Source organism: Amphiura filiformis, chromosome 12 (genome assembly GCF_039555335.1).
Source record: "Amphiura filiformis chromosome 12, Afil_fr2py, whole genome shotgun sequence".
Taxonomy (NCBI): Eukaryota; Metazoa; Echinodermata; class Ophiuroidea; order Amphilepidida; family Amphiuridae; genus Amphiura; species Amphiura filiformis.
The window spans coordinates 49,218,682-49,241,424 of record NC_092639.1 but is presented as its reverse complement, the minus strand read 5'-3'; the positions used below and the strand labels follow the sequence as shown (position 1 = coordinate 49,241,424).

Below are 22,743 nucleotides of genomic sequence, written 5' to 3'. Positions count from 1 at the left end.
ATGTGAAAGTGACATTGTAGATAGTGCAAACTATTCTTTTTCTGTATCCTTGTAGGCAGACAAACAATTTGACACCATTTTTACAAAAATCAGAACATTTTCAAATTTTCTTCCCTGTACAAACTGAGTATTTACCTTTGACCTTAAAATTACTTCAACTTTAGAATCAAAGGTCACATTGGAAAAAGGAAGGCATTGTTGACATCCTTGCTTTAGCATGAGTAATTTGATGTATTTGAAAGTGGTATCTGAACCCTTTGAATTTTTGACCCCTGTGTAATTCTATGGGGTCATCTTTAGACCCCCATATCTCAAAATCCCCAACAGGTATCACTTTGCATCATGCAGATATGAAATCATCATACTTTTACGGTCTAGAAAAAATCCTCTGCATACGGCAAAACACAGTTGTGGCGGTTATGAATAGACCAGCTGCCAGACTAATAGAAAGTATGCATGACTTACATTAACTGACCCAATCCAGTTCATCACTTGCTTGCAAACCATGTGTTCCTGTGAAGCGCAGGTTTGGGTTACCTAAAGCACTGAAATGATTTGTGTTACTAGAATATTATTGCATTTCATAAAAGCATGTTTGCAGTTGCTTAAGTAAACAATTTGTCGGTCGCATCACATACAGAGCTATCTAACACACCTTGTTTTCCAAGTAAATATTTTTACATACAGATCTACAACTTTTGTACCTTTATTAAACAGTGTGTCTTCTTCATTAAAATGGCATTTCAAATGAACATTTATTGAGCAAGAAGTGAGTTTGAAGCCAAATCAAATACAAAGTCGTATAGCTGTGTAATGAGAGAAATGATGTGCACCTAACAGGAATTTCAGAGATGAGATGGACAGGAAAGGGACATTTCACCACACTAAGTAAACACGTTGTTTACTATTCTGGTACAGAAAGTAAAAGAGAGCATGGAGTTGCTTTTGTAGTCAATGAAGAAGTCGCCAAATGTGTTCTAGGTTATAACCCGATAAATGAAAGAATCATTACCATTCGTATCCAAGGCAAACCAATGAATATGTCAGTAATCCAGGCATACGCACCCACCTCTGCATCAAGTGATGAAGAAATCCAACAATTCTATGACCAGCTACAACAGGCCATAGACAGCATTCACAAGAGAGACATTCTTGTCATCACAGGTGACTTCAATGCTAAAGTTGGAGCAAGGAGTACCAATAAATATGTGATGGGCAGTAATGGCTTAGGAGAACAAAATGAGAGGGGAGAGATGCTTGTTGACTTTTGCCAAGAGAACAAATTTGCAATCATCAACACCTACTTCAAACAACACCCAAGACGACTATATACCTGGTCATCACCAGATCAAAGCACCAGAAATCAGATTGACTACATCTTGGTACAAAGAAGATGGAAATCTAGTTTCATATCTGCGAAGACCCTCCCAGGAGCGGACTGTGGATCTGATCACCAACTTCTGATATCTACCATGAAAATGAAACTAAGGAGGATCAAGCGACAGCGAAAACCAGCCAGATTTGATGTAAGCAAGATCAATGACCAATACAGAGTGGAAGTTAAGAACCAGTTCCAGAGTCTAATGGAGACTGACTCCGAAGAATCTACTCCAGAAGAACTGTGGCAAAACATCAAGAAAGCAGTGACAGAAACAGCTCAAGGGACTCTTCCCAGATGTAAGAGCAAGAAAAACCCTGGCTCACAGAAGAGGTCTTCAAATTGGCTGATCAAAGAAGAAAGGTTAAAGCAAATGGTTTGAAGAACAAAAATCAACGTGGAGAGTATCGTGAGTTGAACAGGAAAATCCAGCAACAAATCAGAAGAGATAAAACTTCTTTCATCACCAAGAAATGTGCTGAAGTGGAAAAGGATAGTGTATCAGGCAACACCAAAGATATGTATAAAAATATCAAAGCACTGACTTCCAAACCTGTTCCAAGACTCAACGTACTGAAGGATGAAAATGGAACCATCCTAACGGAGGTTGAAGAAATTAAATCAAGATGGAAACAATACTGTGAAAAATTATATGCATCTCAAGAAGACAATGCAGAGGAGGAAGATGGGGTTGAAAGCGAAGACACTGACAGTGAACCAGAGATCCTGTTGAGTGAGGTTAACCAAGCAATGAAGAGGCTCAAGAATGGTAAATCACCAGGAATTGACAACATCCAGGCAGAACTGTTGAAAGAGAGTGAAGGGGAAGGTGTTGCAATAATTCACAGACTATGTAACAAGATTTGGCACAGTAAAGAATGGCCAGAGGACTGGAAAAAGGCTGTATTCCTACCTTTACCAAAAAAGGGAGACACAAGGGAATGTGCTAACAACCGCACCATCGCCTTAATTTCACATGCTAGTAAAGTCCTCCTCCATATCATTGCTGAGAGAATTAGAAATCATCTTGAGAATGAATTACCACCAGAGCAGGCTGGCTTTAGAAGGGAAGAGGGACAAGAAACCAAATTGGCAATTTGAGGAATTTAATGGAGAAAAATAGGGAATTCCAGCAACCATTATACCTTTGCTTCATTGACTACTCAAAGGCATTTGATTGTGTGCGGCATAGGCAGCTGTGGAGAATAATGAAAGAAATGGGGTTCTCCGAGCATGTGACTGACCTGATTTGCTCATTATATCACAACCAAGAAGCCACCGTTAGAACAGAGAGTGGAGACAGTGAGTGGTTCACTATTGGCCAAGGCGTTCGTCAAGGATGCATTCTGTCACCGTACCTTTTCAACATATATGCAGAGTACATCATGAGGAGAGCATTTGTTGGTGTTACAGGTCAGGTGTCAGTCGGAGGAAGAAAGATTAACAACCTCAGATACGCTGACGACACCACCCTTATTGCAAAGTCATCAGATGAGCTTCAGGACCTTATAGACAGAGTAAAAGCAAGTAGTGAGGAATTTGGGCTGCATCTCAATGTCAAGAAAACAAAGATAATGATCTGTGGAGGAGATACAAATCAGCAAGTGAAGGTGAATGGAGAAGATGTGGAACAAGTTGACACTTTCAACTTTCTGGGATCACTTATAGACAATGCAGGGGGCAGTTCACAGGAAATCAGAAGACGCCTAGCCATGGCAAGATCATCGGCAATTGCGTTGACAGATATATGGAAAGACAGGGTATTTCTAAAGCTACCAAGAGTCATAGTATGGATGCTCTGGTTTTCCCGATTGCCTTGTATGGCTGTGAAACGTGGGCGGTTGGAATGACAGATAAGAAAAAGATCATGGCGTTTGAAATGTGGTGCTGGCGGAAGATGCTGAGAATATCGTGGAAAGAACATAAGACCAACGAATTTGTAAGAAACCAAATTGGAGACCATGCTTCCGTGTCCCAAAAAATAGATCGTTTTAAACTGGCGTATTTTGGCCACATTTCTAGAAGAGATGGTGACAGCATTGAGAAGATAATTATGCAAGGTCACATAGAAGGCAGTCGTAGAAGAGGTAGACAGAAGCTTAGATGGACTGATGGAATTAAACAATTAACAGGCCTTTCTCTCGTCGCAGCCCACCGTCTGGCTCAAGACAGAAGCTGCTGGAATACCATCATCAACAGGGTCACAAAGGGTCAGTCATGACCCATAGGACCACGACGACGATAGCTGTGTATGTGAAAAAAAAGTTTTGCGAAAACCCAATACCTCTGTATGTGATGCGACGACGAATTTTAACCCATCCCAGGTATTCTTACATTTTTTATAGTGTTTGGATTTTAACGAAATTGGAAGTTGATGATCCACTAAAGGAGTTTCCTCAAAATAAGTAGTTCACATAAACTTGGCCAAAAAAGTGCCAAAACAATTGGATAATGCACATTTTTATCATGAAATCAACACTAAATCAGCAAACTGATGCAATTCTCAGAAATTTAAAAACATTATTTGCATATTAGTGCATATCTGATATCAGAAAAAAGTGATTATCTCCTCTTTACAATGACATCTCATTGGTAACAATCGCTTATTCCATGGCTGAGTAAACATTGGAACATGGAAGGTCTGTAACACAATGTGTCAAATTTACCATAGGGATCAGCATTGTGATGAATAGGACAGTGTCAGGGTGACAGCTCTATTCATGCTATTGAAGAGCAGAATCAATTGAAGCTAATGCACAGAAAATGGTAATTTTGGCACTTTTCCTGTGATACGTCTTTGCATTCCAAGAAAGATTACTCAGCCATGGGATAAAAATTTAAACAAATGAGGTGTCATTTTAGAGAAGAGATAACGGCACTTTCACATTATGCAATTTTTTAATTCAATTTTTGAGAAATACATCTGCATTTCAAAGTTTCTACACATTTTTTGAGGAGTTTAGTTCATCAGAAGTGTTTATTTGAACTGCCCATTTTAATAACTTCATTGGATTTTATACGATTTGCTTGAAAATAGTTTGAGCTAATTAAATGAAAGTATATAAACTGGGTAAATTAAAAGTTTCATTGTGACAAGTGAGGTACCAAAATGCACAGAAAACATCAATTGCTTCTGATGATGATCTCCTTTTCTGATTTGATGTTGATTTCATGAAAATTCTTTTTTTAACTGTTTCAATATAATTATATTTGTTTAGTATTCATAATTTGTTATTGTTTGTTGCCTGTTGAAGAGCATTTGTTGAAGTTGATTAAATTTTAAAGTTATAAGAGTGTTTGTATTCCCTTGTTTGTGTGAATTTCAATCAGGTTTTTTATTGCATCAAATATTTTGTGGTTCCTTGTATTAGGCTAATGAAAGTAGATCGAGTGTTTCCCATTACATTTTTTTAAATCCACATCGAGTTTCCCTAGTCTTATGCTTGAATCGTGCTCCAGTGGACCAACTTACCCTTAATGTCAGCTGACCGTTCCCTACCCCGGGTTCCCTTTGAACATGGCATTGACAAGGCCCACTCAGCTCAAAGTTAACACTTTAGTGTAGGGGGGTCCATTAAGACTTGGTAACATTTTGTGCCATCTTTTAACGCTGCATTATTTTTGCCCAGGATATTTATATACATTGTCTAATTATAATTAGCAAATTGAGGGTGCTATTCAAAATTTGATTTGCCCCTTGAACCGTAAGGGAGTAACTTTTGTCAAATAATATTTCAGTAATGTAGGCCTAAATGTATTTATGTTCTCCTATTATGAGCCTATTTTTATGGAAAAAGTCCGGTAAAGTGATTTTTCACACTTGTGTTTATCGTGACAAGTGGTTTCATTTTGTTTTGAAGGATAGAAGTAGAGAAAATATTAGAACAAAGTTAGCATTACCTCTGAGGTCCTTTAATATTTAAGGAACATTGTGGCAAGTTAAAGTAAATATTTCACTTAAGTGTGAATGGTGAATATGGTCCCAGGGTTTTAGTAAAAACTTAAATAGGAAAGTATTTTAACTGGGTTGGGTCCAATTGGACTCCAAACTCCCCCCCCCCCCCCTTAAATACACAAATATGGGAGTGAAAAGTGTTAATAAGTATGCTTCGCTGGTTTCGGACATTCAAAACAATGGGTTCGACGCGATGTTACTTTTATTCTTTTGAAGCTGCAATCAAGTGCAAATTTGCTGGGACACTTCCACAGTTCAATGACCCTCCCCGCTCCCCTTATTAAGTTAGGCGTGCAGCCTAACTTATTTCTTTCTTGCCGTTTCTTACAAGCCGACGACGGAACGTCGGCTTGTTCTGTCTCCTTCCAATTCTTACAAGCCGACGACGAATGTCGGCTTGTTCTGTCTCTTCTCAATTCTTCTTTCTTTCTTCTTTCTTCTTTCTTTCTTCTGGCAACCGCAATCAACTGCATGTAGCTCCGCAAGGATTGACAGATTTCAACCAAAGTTGACCCAAATGACCATTGGGCTAGGCCAAACCTTCCATTTGACTTTGACCTCGCTGTGACCTTTGACCTAGCTATAATTAAACAGACCAGAGTAATATAACCATCATATATAAATCAGTGTTACCTGATGTATGCATGGTATTTTTATTTTGGGGTCAAAGGTCATTAAGGGGTCATTTCCTGTTTTTAGCTAAATAACTTTAAGAATTTTTATCTCAACAACTGAACATAGTAGAATTTTTTAATTAAAATTGAAACAATGCATTTTGTCGGTGTATATAAGCGTTTTTTTTCATTGAGGTCAAAGGTCATAAAGGGGTAAAAAGGTCAATCAAAAATTAAAAAAAAATCAAAATCCATGTATAAGTTCCGATTAAGCTAAAATTCACCAGGAATATTTCTTATGACATCCTAAGCACAATGCAAGAGCAGTTGACCCCATCCGTGACCCAGGGGTCAAGTTATAGGGGTCAAAGTTCAAGAGTCGGCTTGTACTCAGATTCTAAGATTCTAGTTTCTTTCTTTCTTCTTTCTCACAATTTGCTACTTCTTCCACATCCTTGATCGGATTTCGACCAAACTTGGTTGGAATAAAATAAAAATAATATATTTATAAGAGATATGAAAAGCTGTAGTAAAATGTCTCCTCAGTTTGGACGTTTTGAGTCAGTTGCCGAGGGTTATACTACTCGAATAATATATCAAATTAAAGTGGAGACATGCAGCATTGCTGCTAACCCCATCCTGACCTCTGACCTCGAAGTCAAATGGGTCAACGAACTCTTTGAAAATTTGAAATAAAATAAAAATAATATTTTTTTTTACTGGGTTTAAGGTCAATTTAACTATGCGATAATCGGTCAAATGTCAATTTAATGGGGTCAGTAGCAATGCTACGTATCTCCTCTTTAATTTGATATGTCGATCGAGTAGTATAACCGTCGGCAAGTTACTCAAACCGGCGAAACTGAGGAGACATTTTTACTGCAGCTTTTGCAGATTTTCAGCATGCTTCAACGTGTGCTCTATACAATACACGCTTAAGAGATATGAAAAGCTGCAGTAAAATGTCTCCTCAGTTTGGACGTTTTGAGTCAGTTGCCGAGGGTTATACTACTCGAATAATATATCAAATTAAAGTGGAGACATGCAGCATTGCTGCTAACCCCATCCTGACCTCTGACCTTGAAGTCAAATGGGTCAACGAACTCTTTGAAAATTTGAAATAAAATAAAAATAATATTTTTTTTTACTGGGTTTAAGGTCAATTTAACTATGCGATAATCGGTCAAATGTCAATTTAATGGGGTCAGTAGCAATGCTACGTATCTCCTCTTTAATTTGATATGTCGATCGAGTAGTATAACCGTCGGCAAGTTACTCAAACCGGCGAAACTGAGGAGACATTTTTACTGCAGCTTTTGCATGATTTTCAGCATGCTTCAACGTGTGCTCTATACAATACACGCTTAAGAGATATGAAAAGCTGCAGTAAAATGTCTCCTCAGTTTGGACGTTTTGAGTCAGTTGCCGAGGGTTATACTACTCGAATAATATATCAAATTAAAGTGGAGACATGCAGCATTGCTGCTAACCCCATCCTGACCTCTGACCTCGAAGTCAAATGGGTCAACGAACTCTTTGAAAATTTGAAATAAAATAAAATAATATTTTTTTTACTGGGTTTAAGGTCAATTTAACTATGCGATAATCGGTCAAATGTCAATTTAATGGGGTCAGTAGCAATGCTACGTATCTCCTCTTTAATTTGATATGTCGATCGAGTAGTATAACCGTCGGCAAGTTACTCAAACCGGCGAAACTGAGGAGACATTTTACTGCAGCTTTTGCAGATTTTCAGCATGCTTCAACGTGTGCTCTATACAATACACGCTTAAGAGATATGAAAAGCTGCAGTAAAATGTCTCCTCAGTTTGGACGTTTTGAGTCAGTTGCCGAGGGTTATACTACTCGAATAATATATCAAATTAAAGTGGAGACATGCAGCATTGCTGCTAACCCCATCCTGACCTCTGACCTCGAAGTCAAATGGGTCAACGAACTCTTTGAAAATTTGAAATAAAATAAAAATAATATTTTTTTTACTGGGTTTAAGGTCAATTTAACTATGCGATAATCGGTCAAATGTCAATTTAATGGGGTCAGTAGCAATGCTACGTATCTCCTCTTTAATTTGATATGTCGATCGAGTAGTATAACCGTCGGCAAGTTACTCAAACCGGCGAAACTGAGGAGACATTTTACTGCAGCTTTTTGCAAATTTTCAGCATGCTTCAACGTGTGCTCTATACAATACACGCTTAAGAGATATGAAAAGCTGCAGTAAAATGTCTCCTCAGTTTGGACGTTTTGAGTCAGTTGCCGAGGGTTATACTACTCGAATAATATATCAAATTAAAGTGGAGACATGCAGCATTGCTGCTAACCCCATCCTGACCTCTGACCTCGAAGTCAAATGGGTCAACGAACTCTTTGAAAATTTGAAATAAAATAAAAATAATATTTTTTTTTACTGGGTTTAAGGTCAATTTAACTATGCGATAATCGGTCAAATGTCAATTTAATGGGGTCAGTAGCAATGCTACGTATCTCCTCTTTAATTTGATATGTCGATCGAGTAGTATAACCGTCGGCAAGCTACTCAAACCGGCGAAACTGAGGAGACATTTTACTGCAGCTTTTTGCAGATTTTCAGCATGCTTCAACGTGTGCTCTATACAATACACGCTTAAGAGATATGAAAAGCTGCAGTAAAATGTCTCCTCAGTTTGGACGTTTTGAGTCAGTTGCCGAGGGTTATACTACTCGAATAATATATCAAATTAAAGTGGAGACATGCAGCATTGCTGCTAACCCCATCCTGACCTCTGACCTCGAAGTCAAATGGGTCAACGAACTCTTTGAAAATTTGAAATAAAATAAAAATAATATTTTTTTTACTGGGTTTAAGGTCAATTTAACTATGCGATAATCGGTCAAATGTCAATTTAATGGGGTCAGTAGCAATGCTACGTATCTCCTCTTTAATTTGATATGTCGATCGAGTAGTATAACCGTCGGCAAGTTACTCAAACCGGCGAAACTGAGGAGACATTTTTACTGCAGCTTTTTGCAAATTTTCAGCATGCTTCAACGTGTGCTCTATACAATACACGCTTAAGAGATATGAAAAGCTGCAGTAAAATGTCTCCTCAGTTTGGACGTTTTGAGTCAGTTGCCGAGGGTTATACTACTCGAATAATATATCAAATTAAAGTGGAGACATGCAGCATTGCTGCTAACCCCATCCTGACCTCTGACCTCGAAGTCAAATGGGTCAACGAACTCTTTGAAAATTTGAAATAAAATAAAAATAATATTTTTTTTACTGGGTTTAAGGTCAATTTAACTATGCGATAATCGGTCAAATGTCAATTTAATGGGGTCAGTAGCAATGCTACGTATCTCCTCTTTAATTTGATATGTCGATCGAGTAGTATAACCGTCGGCAAGCTACTCAAACCGGCGAAACTGAGGAGACATTTTTACTGCAGCTTTTTGCAGATTTTCAGCATGCTTCAACGTGTGCTCTATACAATACACGCTTAAGAGATATGAAAAGCTGCAGTAAAATGTCTCCTCAGTTTGGACGTTTTGAGTCAGTTGCCGAGGGTTATACTACTCGAATAATATATCAAATTAAAGTGGAGACATGCAGCATTGCTGCTAACCCCATCCTGACCTCTGACCTCGAAGTCAAATGGGTCAACGAACTCTTTGAAAATTTGAAATAAAATAAAAATAATATTTTTTTACTGGGTTTAAGGTCAATTTAACTATGCGATAATCGGTCAAATGTCAATTTAATGGGGTCAGTAGCAATGCTACGTATCTCCTCTTTAATTTGATATGTCGATCGAGTAGTATAACCGTCGGCAAGTTACTCAAACCGGCGAAACTGAGGAGACATTTTACTGCAGCTTTTTGCAGATTTTCAGCATGCTTCAACGTGTGCTCTATACAATACACGCTTAAGAGATATGAAAAGCTGCAGTAAAATGTCTCCTCAGTTTGGACGTTTTGAGTCAGTTGCCGAGGGTTATACTACTCGAATAATATATCAAATTAAAGTGGAGACATGCAGCATTGCTGCTAACCCCATCCTGACCTCTGACCTCGAAGTCAAATGGGTCAACGAACTCTTTGAAAATTTGAAATAAAATAAAAATAATATTTTTTTTTTTTTTTTTAAGGTCAATTTAACTATGCGATAATCGGTCAAATGTCAATTTAATGGGGTCAGTAGCAATGCTACGTATCTCCTCTTTAATTTGATATGTCGATCGAGTAGTATAACCGTCGGCAAGTTACTCAAACCGGCGAAACTGAGGAGACATTTTACTGCAGCTTTTTGCAGATTTTCAGCATGCTTCAACGTGTGCTCTATACAATACACGCTTAAGAGATATGAAAAGCTGCAGTAAAATGTCTCCTCAGTTTGGACGTTTTGAGTCAGTTGCCGAGGGTTATACTACTCGAATAATATATCAAATTAAAGTGGAGACATGCAGCATTGCTGCTAACCCCATCCTGACCTCTGACCTCGAAGTCAAATGGGTCAACGAACTCTTTGAAAATTTGAAATAAAATAAAAATAATATTTTTTTTTTTGGGTTTAAGGTCAATTTAACTATGCGATAATCGGTCAAATGTCAATTTAATGGGGTCAGTAGCAATGCTACGTATCTCCTCTTTAATTTGATATGTCGATCGAGTAGTATAACCGTCGGCAAGTTACTCAAACCGGCGAAACTGAGGAGACATTTTTACTGTAGCTTTTTGCAGATTTTCAGCATGCTTCAACGTGTGCTCTATACAATACACGCTTAAGAGATATGAAAAGCTGCAGTAAAATGTCTCCTCAGTTTGGACGTTTTGAGTCAGTTGCCGAGGGTTATACTACTCGAATAATATATCAAATTAAAGTGGAGACATGCAGCATTGCTGCTAACCCCATCCTGACCTCTGACCTTGAAGTCAAATGGGTCAACGAACTCTTTGAAAATTTGAAATAAAATAAAAATAATATTTTTTTTTACTGGGTTTAAGGTCAATTTAACTATGCGATAATCGGTCAAATGTCAATTTAATGGGGTCAGTAGCAATGCTGCGTATCTCCTCTTTAATTTGATATGTCGATCGAGTAGTATAACCGTCGGCAAGTTACTCAAACCGGCGAAACTGAGGAGACATTTTTACTGCAGCTTTTTGCAGATTTTCAGCATGCTTCAACGTGTGCTCTATACAATACACGCTTAAGAGATATGAAAAGCTGCAGTAAAATGTCTCCTCAGTTTGGACGTTTTGAGTCAGTTGCCGAGGGTTATACTACTCGAATAATATATCAAATTAAAGTGGAGACATGCAGCATTGCTGCTAACCCCATCCTGACCTCTGACCTCGAAGTCAAATGGGTCAACGAACTCTTTGAAAATTTGAAATAAAATAAAATAATATTTTTTTTTACTGGGTTTAAGGTCAATTTAACTATGCGATAATCGGTCAAATGTCAATTTAATGGGGTCAGTAGCAATGCTACGTATCTCCTCTTTAATTTGATATGTCGATCGAGTAGTATAACCGTCGGCAAGTTACTCAAACCGGCGAAACTGAGGAGACATTTTTACTGCAGCTTTTTGCAGATTTTCAGCATGCTTCAACGTGTGCTCTATACAATACACGCTTAAGAGATATGAAAAGCTGCAGTAAAATGTCTCCTCAGTTTGGACGTTTTGAGTCAGTTGCCGAGGGTTATACTACTCGAATAATATATCAAATTAAAGTGGAGACATGCAGCATTGCTGTTAACCCCATCCTGACCTCTGACCTCGAAGTCAAATGGGTCAACGAACTCTTTGAAAATTTGAAATAAAATAAAAATAATATTTTTTTTTACTGGGTTTAAGGTCAATTTAACTATGCGATAATCGGTCAAATGTCAATTTAATGGGGTCAGTAGCAATGCTACGTATCTCCTCTTTAATTTGATATGTCGATCGAGTAGTATAACCGTCGGCAAGTTACTCAAACCGGCGAAACTGAGGAGACATTTTTACTGTAGCTTTTTGCAGATTTTCAGCATGCTTCAACGTGTGCTCTATACAATACACGCTTAAGAGATATGAAAAGCTGCAGTAAAATGTCTCCACAGTTTGGACGTTTTGAGTCAGTTGCCGAGGGTTATACTACTCGAATAATATATCAAATTAAAGTGGAGACATGCAGCATTGCTGCTAACCCCATCCTGACCTCTGACCTCGAAGTCAAATGGGTCAACGAACTCTTTGAAAATTTGAAATAAAATAAAAATAATATTTTTTTTTACTGGGTTTAAGGTCAATTTAACTATGCGATAATCGGGCAAATGTCAATTTAATGGAGTCAGTAGCAATGCTACGTATCTCCTCTTTAATTTGATATGTCGATCGAGTAGTATAACCGTCGGCAAGTTACTCAAACCGGCGAAACTGAGGAGACATTTTACTGCAGCTTTTGCAGATTTTCAGCATGCTTCAACGTGTGCTCTATACAATACACGCTTAAGAGATATGAAAAGCTGCAGTAAAATGTCTCCTCAGTTTGGACGTTTTGAGTCAGTTGCCGAGGGTTATACTACTCGAATAATATATCAAATTAAAGTGGAGACATGCAGCATTGCTGCTAACCCCATCCTGACCTCTGACCTCGAAGTCAAATGGGTCAACGAACTCTTTGAAAATTTGAAATAAAATAAAAATAATATTTTTTTACTGGGTTTAAGGTCAATTTAACTATGCGATAATCGGTCAAATGTCAATTTAATGGGGTCAGTAGCAATGCTACGTATCTCCTCTTTAATTTGATATGTCGATCGAGTAGTATAACCGTCGGCAAGTTACTCAAACCGGCGAAACTGAGGAGACATTTTACTGCAGCTTTTTGCAAATTTTCAGCATGCTTCAACGTGTGCTCTATACAATACACGCTTAAGAGATATGAAAAGCTGCAGTAAAATGTCTCCTCAGTTTGGACGTTTTGAGTCAGTTGCCGAGGGTTATACTACTCGAATAATATATCAAATTAAAGTGGAGACATGCAGCATTGCTGCTAACTCCATCCTGACCTCTGACCTCGAAGTCAAATGGGTCAACGAACTCTTTGAAAATTTGAAATAAAATAAAAATAATATTTTTTTTTTTACTGGGTTTAAGGTCAATTTAACTATGCGATAATCGGTCAAATGTCAATTTAATGGGGTCAGTAGCAATGCTACGTATCTCCTCTTTAATTTGATATGTCGATCGAGTAGTATAACCGTCGGCAAGTTACTCAAACCGGCGAAACTGAGGAGACATTTTTACTGCAGCTTTTGCAGATTTTCAGCATGCTTCAACGTGTGCTCTATACAATACACGCTTAAGAGATATGAAAAGCTGCAGTAAAATGTCTCCTCAGTTTGGACGTTTTGAGTCAGTTGCCGAGGGTTATACTACTCGAATAATATATCAAATTAAAGTGGAGACATGCAGCATTGCTGTTAACCCCATCCTGACCTCTGACCTCGAAGTCAAATGGGTCAACGAACTCTTTGAAAATTTGAAATAAAATAAAATAATATTTTTTTTACTGGGTTTAAGGTCAATTTAACTATGCGATAATCGGTCAAATGTCAATTTAATGGGGTCAGTAGCAATGCTACGTATCTCCTCTTTAATTTGATATGTCGATCGAGTAGTATAACCGTCGGCAAGTTACTCAAACCGGCGAAACTGAGGAGACATTTTTACTGCAGCTTTTTGCAGATTTTCAGCATGCTTCAACGTGTGCTGTATACAATACACGCTTAGGGGCTGTGCAATAATTATGAGCCCCCGAAGGGTAAAATTTCAAACGGCTCGCCAAAATTGCTTGCCCCCGTCTCGGCCGCCAAAATCGCTTGCCCCCCCCTTAAACATGCCAAATTTTTGGGATCCCAATTTGCAAACCTTAAATGGTCTAGATGTATGTTGCGAGCGCAGCGAGCAGGAAAATTTGCATATTTAAGCGTTTCCGTACTGTTTTCCTAAGCCTTTTTAGAGTGTTTTATTAAAAGGCGCCCCATGAATGTGTGCCAAAAATCGCTTGCCCCCCCTCTCGGCTTGCCAAAATTGCTTGCCCCCTTTTGGCTCGCCAAAATTTCTTGCCCCCCAATTTTACCCTCCCCAGGGCTCATAATTATTGCACAGCCCCTTATTGCGTCATTAATTCTTGTTAGCCTTATTATAAACAAATTCGCATGAATTACAACAGCTCCACCGCAGTGCAGTGGTTTGTTTGCTGCCTTATGATCATGAGGTCTAGAGTTCGAGGCTCATTGTCGCCGATTTGTTTCATTTTAAATTCTACTCTTCAGCTCTGTTTTAAATTTCATATCACATCTACGACTTCGGAGTTTATGGATTCATATTTGTTCAGTTAAGATCAATTATGCAATCGGTGAGATTAGAAATTAACAATCTCTCAATAGGCCTACACGTTAGGCGGCTAACGGTTAAATGGGTTTGAATACCAATAAGAAGCACATTTAAATGTGTAATTATGTATGATTATATATACATTGTTTTAGCATTGTTACGTTGAATTAGCGTGTCTATAATGGGTATAGTTGACGGCCTATATGAAAGGGTTCAACGTGCATTCCGATAATAGCATTTGAAATAAGGTAATGAGTTTTAAAGATCAATGTGATGAGACTAACATTATGATTCCGTTACGTTCGATTCATTTGTATATTTTCTTAATTTCTTATTTGGTTTGCTTTTATAATGTTTATAAATTCTTCCGAAGGAGAATTTGTATGTATACTCTAATACAAGCAATCATGGTGTCAACTATTCCTTGAAATATGCATGCATTGCATGGTTTGATATTCAAAAAATTCTTTAGCTCAATAAAATTTTGAAAAATTGGCTAATCTAGTAATGCATAATCAAATTATCTTGACATCACTGAAAAAATCATGAAAATCGAGCAACGCGTTCGAAAGTTATGGCGATTTTATTGATATTAATAGATTATTTTTTCGCTTCCCATAGACAATCAAGTGCAAATTTGCTGGGACACTTCCACAGTTCAATGACCCTCCCCGCTCCCCTTATTCAATGTTGTATGCCAAACGCCTCATTTTTTAAATGGGCTATATTTTTGCTCCAACATTGGTTGGTGGGGAGGGAGGGGATTCGAAATAGGTTGAAAACTGTACAAATAAAATATCATATGGTGAACTTCATATGACCGGTTTTATTGAACACAGGGCGCGAAATATGAACAAGTGTCCCAGGGAAATTTGCACTTGATTGTGGGTCCTGCCAGGGTTTTATTTCACAAGATAACTGCTAAATGTTTCGGTCTCGTTTAAAGAATTCAAGCTGATTCAGAGACCGGATTTCAAAGTTATCATTTCCTCCTTTGTAATCTATCATGCTATAGAGGAACTGCGAGCAGTGCGATCTAAATGAAGTCCATATAGTTTCCTGGGTTTCATTTTACAATATTATGTGCTATATTGCTTTTTGTCAAAAGTCTTTTAGTATTGCCTGCCCCGCATGACCCTTTATACGGTTTGACATGGGTTATGTGTTTTCCTTTATTGTTTGATGTTTGCATTTTATGATAAAGTTGATGTACGATGATGTCCTTCTTCATTTGCGGTAGGGTCTGCTTAGGCACCGCTGACGCATATATAATTGTTGATAATGATTCCTAATCGTTGGCTGATCCAATTGGTTCCAGGCCCGCTAATAAATTATCTGCAGGAGATTCATTGTATGGGAAGTCTACGTTGCTTACAACATTGTAACCAGCGATATAAGTTGTATCGAAAGTCTACCTTGCCAATTAACATTGTAATCAGGACATCAAGGACATTTTACTGTTCAATTTTCAAGATTGAAGCTTAGGGCTAATGGACAAGAAAAGAGACCTTTGTTGGCTCGTATAGTCTAGTAAAGTAAAGAAAATATGTCTGAATTACCTGAGGTCCCTTTTCTTGCTTTTACTGCCCCATAGTAAAGTATGTTTTCTTCAATTTTTACGGGCCCCCTATGACCCCAGGGGTAACGCACCCGGTTACCCCCCCCCCCTTGTCGGCGGCACTGTCAGCCGGGGGACTTTGTTTTCATTTGACACCTTGGGTATATAATAGGCATAGCTTCTTGGCATTTCAAAATAGACCAAAATATGAACACTGACGAGATTTGCGGGCTTGCTTTATTAGGGGCGTGATTATTAATTAATTAATTAATAATTAATTAATTAATTAAGTTTAAAAAGGCAATTATTGTTGTAGAAAGTTGCCAAACCTGTTAGGAGCCCTATTGTGCGACTTCTGATTTCATGCCTACAATTTAACCCATTAGCTGAATAAAACAGTATATTATGTGGTCAAATCGGTATACATATGAATAAATACTACCAAGAATTCTTATCTACAGCCTATATGATTAGAAACGTCCGTTAAATGGGATAATTATCGTAAAATTATGTTAAAAAATCGCATCGCGCTTGCGCGACGCAGGTTTAAAAAAAAAAAAAAGTGGACAAGTTTTCCCTATTATTGTAGGCCTATAAATTGTGTCAAACATGTTAAACAAAAATTGGGAAATGTCGAAAGCAGAAGCGAAAATGGTCATTTGTTTTACCACAACGCAGGGGGGTGTCTGAAGCAAGAAACTTTGGCAAAATGAAGACCTAATTGAAGCGATTTGGTGGACCATTTTGACACTATTAGAGTGTAGAATTTTAGTTTGAACTAGACATTGTGCTCACAGAGCACGGCCCTTAGCCAGTGAAGTTGATATCTTTATGACCTAGAGTTGTTCATATGACATTTATACCACCAGCCTATGGTTCATGGTGATGACAACATTGTACTATGTAATTTGCGGAAGCAGAAGCATTTTAAAGGTATTTGGTTACATACCAGAAATGATCCTAAAATCACCTTTTGACACCAAAGAATATGTTTGTATAATATGTTTGTACATAGCTCCAAGACAATTCTATTGTTACACTGGATGAGCATACAACTAAACCATGTTTACCATTGAGATGGTTTTCCAACTGACAGTTATAATAACTGACCATTGATCACTGAATAGAATAATATAAAAAAGTAAGCAATACAGCCAGTGAAGTTGATAAACATACATACTGCCTAAACATGCTAAAAGTGTAAATGCCCTATTGCCAATGTTTTCCTTAGTTTAGATTATTTATATTATTTTTAACATTCTGATCAATACACTTTAAATTTTTTTATTTCTTTGGTGTTGCAGTATTAAATAACAATTTGCACTGTTATGTTTCATATGATAAGCTGGTCACACACGTTTGCCTGTTATATCAAATTTATTTTATATTGGAGAGGATGTATTATTAACATACAAGTAGGCATGTTGACCTATATTTGAAGTAAGATAGAAAGTGTAAATATCATGTGGTTATAATGGCTCATTATACGATTGATAGAAGAAAGAAAGAACTTTAAGAACCTGACAGAAATAGGCTCTTAGCTATTTGGCTAAGGTAAATACACATTATTTGTCCTTGAAAGGCGTTGTAAATATCGTTCTTGTAAAAGTTAAATTGTAGTTTTGGGTGACCAATTATTTACTTAGTAAAATATCATAGCAAGCAAAACATTTCCTAAATCTAACAGCTATTCTATTGCATGGGTGATAGAACAACAAAACCTGGTAACAAAAGATTCCATCTGCCCATATAATAAGTCCTTATTTAAAGTCCCATTCAGTTATTCCAGAGCAAATGTAAATATACATGTCTCATGGGGGGGTCATAGTCAATTTTAGTGAAAATTACGTTTTGACCATTGGCCGTAAGTGGATGACCTTTGACCGCAAATGATCACGTGGCATTTGTGGCACAGGTACCACCCAATGGTCCTAGTGACCAATTATAACATGGCAGAAAGCATATGGCTACAATGGCCGATTTAAGGTATTTGGTTACATACTGGAAATGACCCCTAAATGACCTTTGATCCCAATTCTGTGTACAACTTTTAGACACTGGCTATAGATGATGCATGTGCGCAAATGATGTCACGCGCTGCTATTTAAAATGAGGAAGGAGAAACATTTTTAGTGAAATACAACGTTTTTTGCTATATTGACCTTGACATGAACTTTGCGCCAGCCATTTTCACGTGACATTTGTGGCACCCCCAATGGTCCTAGTAACCAAATTTGGTCAAAATTGACAAAGGCATATGGTTACGATGGCCGATTTAAGGTATTTGATTACATACCGGAAATAACCCCTAAATAACCTTTGACCCCAATTCTGTGTACAACTTTTAGACACTGGCTATAGACGATGCATGTGTGCAAATGACGTCACGCTGCTATTTAATATGAGGAAGGAGAAGCATTTTTAGTGAAAAAACACGTTTTTGGCCATAATGACCTTGACATGACCTTTGCGCCAGCTATTTTCACGTGACATTTGTGGCACCCCCCAATGGTCCTAGTAACCAAATTTGGTCAAAATTGACAAAGGCATATGGTTACGATGGCTCATTATACGATTGATAGAAGAATAATCTGACAGATATAAGACCTTAGCCAAACGCTATTTGGCTAAGGTAAAAAGCCCAAACATTTGTGAAATGAGCGGTCCATAAAGCCTTTTGCGCGAATTTCGTGGACAAGTTCAATTATTGTTCCCTATTATTGTAGGCTTATATATAAATTGTGTAAAACATAAATGGGGAAATATCGAAAACAGAACCGAAAATGGTCATTTGTTTGGCCACAACGAAGGGGGTGTCTGAGGATTTTCCCCCCTTAGAAGTAAGAAATTTTTGCATAATGAAGACCTAATTGAAGCGATTTTGTGGACCATTTTGACACTATATAGAGTATAAAATTTTAGTTTGAAAAAGCCGAAAATTTGTGAAATGGGCGGTACGCGAATTTCGTGGACAAGTTTTCCCTACATATTATCGAAAGCAGAAAATGGCCACTTGTTTGTGCATTACAGGGGGTGTCTGAGGGGGGATGTTCTCCCCTGAGAAGTTGCGAAAATTTGCAAAATGAAGGTCCAATTGAAGCCATTTGGTTCATCATATTTTGTACACTATTTAAATCATTGCTTTACAAGACTTGAGACTCACAATTATATTTAAGCATGCATGTCCGTCTTAATAATACTGACTTGGTGACAAAATGTACGACGGACCCTGCATATCGGCAGGCCGGCAGTAATTCTCACATGCTTTTAGGACAAGGACCCGCCTTCAAGCCATTGCAGGCCTATTATAAGACCTCTCCCCTAGCCATTGCAGGCCTATTATAAGACCTCTCCTCTCCTCTCCTCTCTCCTCTCCTCTCCTCTCTCTCTCTCTCTCTCTCTCTCTCTCTCTCTCTCTCTCCTCTCTCCTCTCTCTCTCTCTCCTCTCTCTCTCTCCTCTCCCTCTCCCCTCTCCCCTCTCTCTTCTCTTCTCTTCTCTTCTCTTCTCTTCTCTTCTCTTCTCTTCTCTTCTCTTCTCTTCTCTTCTCTTCTCTTCTCTTCTCTTCTCTTCTCTTCTCTTCTCTTCTCTTCTCTTCTCTTCTCTTCTCTTCTTCTCTTCTCTTCTCTTCTCTTCTCTTCTCTTCTCTTCTCTTCTCTTCTCTTCTCTTCTCTTCTCTTCTCTTCTCTTCTCTTCTCTTCTCTTCTCTTCTCTTCTCTTCTCTTCTCTTCTCTTCTCTTCTCTTCTCTTCTCTTCTCTTCTCTTCTCTTCTCTTCTCTTCTCTTCTCTTCTCTTCTCTTCTCTTCTCTTCTCTTCTCTTCTCTTCTCTTCTCTTCTCTTCTCTTCTCTTCTCTTCTCTTCTCTTCTCTTCTCTTCTCTTCTCTTCTCTTCTCTTCTCTTCTCTTCTCTTCTCTTCTCTTCTCTTCTCTTCTCTTCTCTTCTCTTCTCTTCTCTTCTCTTCTCTTCTCTTCTCTTCTCTTCTCTTCTCTTCTCTTCTCTTCTCTTCTCTTCTCTTCTCTTCTCTTCTCTTCTCTTCTCTTCTCTTCTCTTCTCTTCTCTTCTCTTCTCTTCTCTTCTCTTCTCTTCTCTTCTCTTCTCTTCTCTTCTCTTCTCTTCTCTTCTCTTCTCTTCTCTTCTCTTCTCTTCTCTTCTCTTCTCTTCTCTTCTCTTCTCTTCTCTTCTCTTCTCTTCTCTTCTCTTCTCTTCTCTTCTCTTCTCTTCTCTTCTCTTCTCTTCTCTTCTCTTCTCTTCTCTTCTCTTCTCTTCTCTTCTCTTCTCTTCTCTTCTCTTCTCTTCTCTTCTCTTCTCTTCTCTTCTCTTCTCTTCTCTTCTCTTCTCTTCTCTTCTCTTCTCTTCTCTTCTCTTCTCTTGTGACGACGGGCCCTGCATATCGGCAGGCCTGCAGTAATTCTCACATCCCACCACATCGGTGCAACATTTGATGCCCATTTAGTATTGTTTTGCAGTCCGACGAGTAGGACTCTTGCATTTCAACTACAGAAAAACATCTACCTATTTAGTATTTGGCATTCCCACTTAATGAAAATTTTGGTTTGTACATGTAGGCTTATAGTATACTTTAGTATACTTAAGTATACTTTAGTATACTTTAAAAAGTCTAGATTCACTTCCATTTTTGTGACAAAAGCAATTTGTCCTGCTCGTATGACTATATCTCTGCGGTCTTCGGGAGATATGATCTTCGGGTCTACATAAAAAGGGTCTTTCAGTGACACACTGAAAATCATGGTTTTTCAAAAAAACAAAAACAAACAAACAAACAAACAAAGAAAAAGCAAAACAAAAACAACAACAACAACAACAAAACTTTTGTAGGTTCTTTGAACAAATTGTGGGTTTAATAGAGAGTCAAAAAATCTTTGGGTGACGGATACATTTTTGTTGCTCAAATGGAAAAAAAATGGGGGTCTTTGGGTGATAAAAGGTAAAATGGTGGGTTATCAGGTCACATCAGCCAAATAGAGCGGGTGGGAGTGCCCCCACTAAGAGTAAGGTTATCAACGTGAATTTATCCTCCGTGGATTCATTTTAGTGATGCCGACTTTTTACACAGGTACTTATCGATATGCCTATACTCTCTTTGTTTATTATTAACAAATATTATCCTCACTTTATCTTCCACCTACTGAGACTACTCAATTTGTTATCAACCAATATTATCCTCACTTTGTATGAACTACCACCAACTATCCTCTGTTCTAATGTGTTAACCAGTATTATCCTCACTTTGTCACTTTGTCCTCTGTCTGTAGGTACGCAACCTGTTGTTAATCATTGTAAATAAATACGTACGACTTAAAAGCCTGCGATGTTTAAAATTGGCTTTTTCATATATGATATTTCCCCTTATTACTTTGTAAATACACTCAACAGTATTGATGTCCTCACTTTGAATAACGAGCTGCATAGACCTCACTTTGTATTGGCTTCCACGTAATAGTGTGTGCACGCTGTGTGTACAGAGGCGTTCGAGGTCAATGCACAATGCATACATTACCACACAACACACTGAGCAGGGCTGTATGGAAGAGGGTATGGTTTTTCCTACGGTACGACGGCATTTTGTAACCAATCGGATTCCTTTTTAGAGAGTAGAATATGGCAAAGTATTTCTAGAAAATGCCGTTTGAGCCAAGTCAATCGGACTGACTATTATCAAGTGAGGGCCGTCTATAGCACGCTACTTTAATGACACGGGGTGCATGTCAGTGTATTTCGCCGTAAATCGAGTGAGAGTTTGGGAATACCTCGTGGTGTTTAGTGCTCCTGTACGACGAGGTCTTTCATCAGATTTCCTTAAAAATCGGGGAAAGGAAAGTTTAATATATACATGAGACAATTAAGAGTGAGCCAAAAAATAAAAGACATTCCCTTTATAATAATTGAAGTTGAAAGTGAAAAAAGACAATTTTCTCCCATTGCTTAACTGTGGGACCCCTTTTATTTGAGCAAAAGAGACTACTTTTCCATATGTAGGCCTACTATAGGGCCTACATCAAAATGTGTTGCTTTTGGGGCGGTATAGCGCCTATAAATCCTTTTTTTTTGCTCGGCCACGGTACGCCACTGCACTACTTGGATTTTACAGCTAGCTATAGGCCTATACGGTACTTTTGATGATTTGTGTGAAGCTCAGAGCCCGCGGCGGCACTCCAACTGTGACGCGATGTATACTGGCTGTAAAGACCCCTTTTTCATCATCGCTGTCACCCAAAGACCCCATAGTTTTTTACGAACACATGCTCTGTCACCCGACCACCTAGGCCTATTTTTCCATTTGATCTGTCACCAAAAGACCCTACAAATTCAATTTGAACAGCACCTTTCATTTATCGCTGATTTTGTTACTTATTTTGAAAAAAACAAGAAATTTGAAGCCATTTAGACCTCGAAATTCGATTTTCGAAGTTTCTGTGGCGCCGTTTCGGCTCTCACCCAAAGATTCCATTTAAAAAAAGGTCATGTTCTCACCCAATGACCCCATATTTTTTACATTTTGCTCTCACCGAATGCCAAAAATCATGCTCTCACCCAATGACCCCATATTTTTTAACATTTTGCTCTCATCGAATGCCCCTTAGTGCGAAAGTGCCAGCCCTACACCTATATCCATTTCAAATTGAAGTGCCCCCCCTCCTCCGGGCTCTTGAGGTCAGTGAACACATACCGGTAAGTTTTTAATTCAGTGTAATTAAAACCCGCCCACTATCATCTTCAGGTAACGTATGATTTTCCGTATTCAAACTCAAAGAAATAGGTACAGTAATATGTTTCCCTTCCAACCTTACCAACATCTCAAGTAGCACAGCATTATATTAATGAAAAAATATTG

General features: G+C 38.1%; 1 pseudogene; it reads left to right on the top strand.

The window, feature by feature from the left end:
- The first annotated feature begins 851 nt into the window (after nt 1–851).
- LOC140166877 (craniofacial development protein 2 pseudogene) lies at nt 852–1,760 on the top strand (annotated as a pseudogene).
- The last annotated feature ends 20,983 nt before the right edge of the window (nt 1,761–22,743 follow it).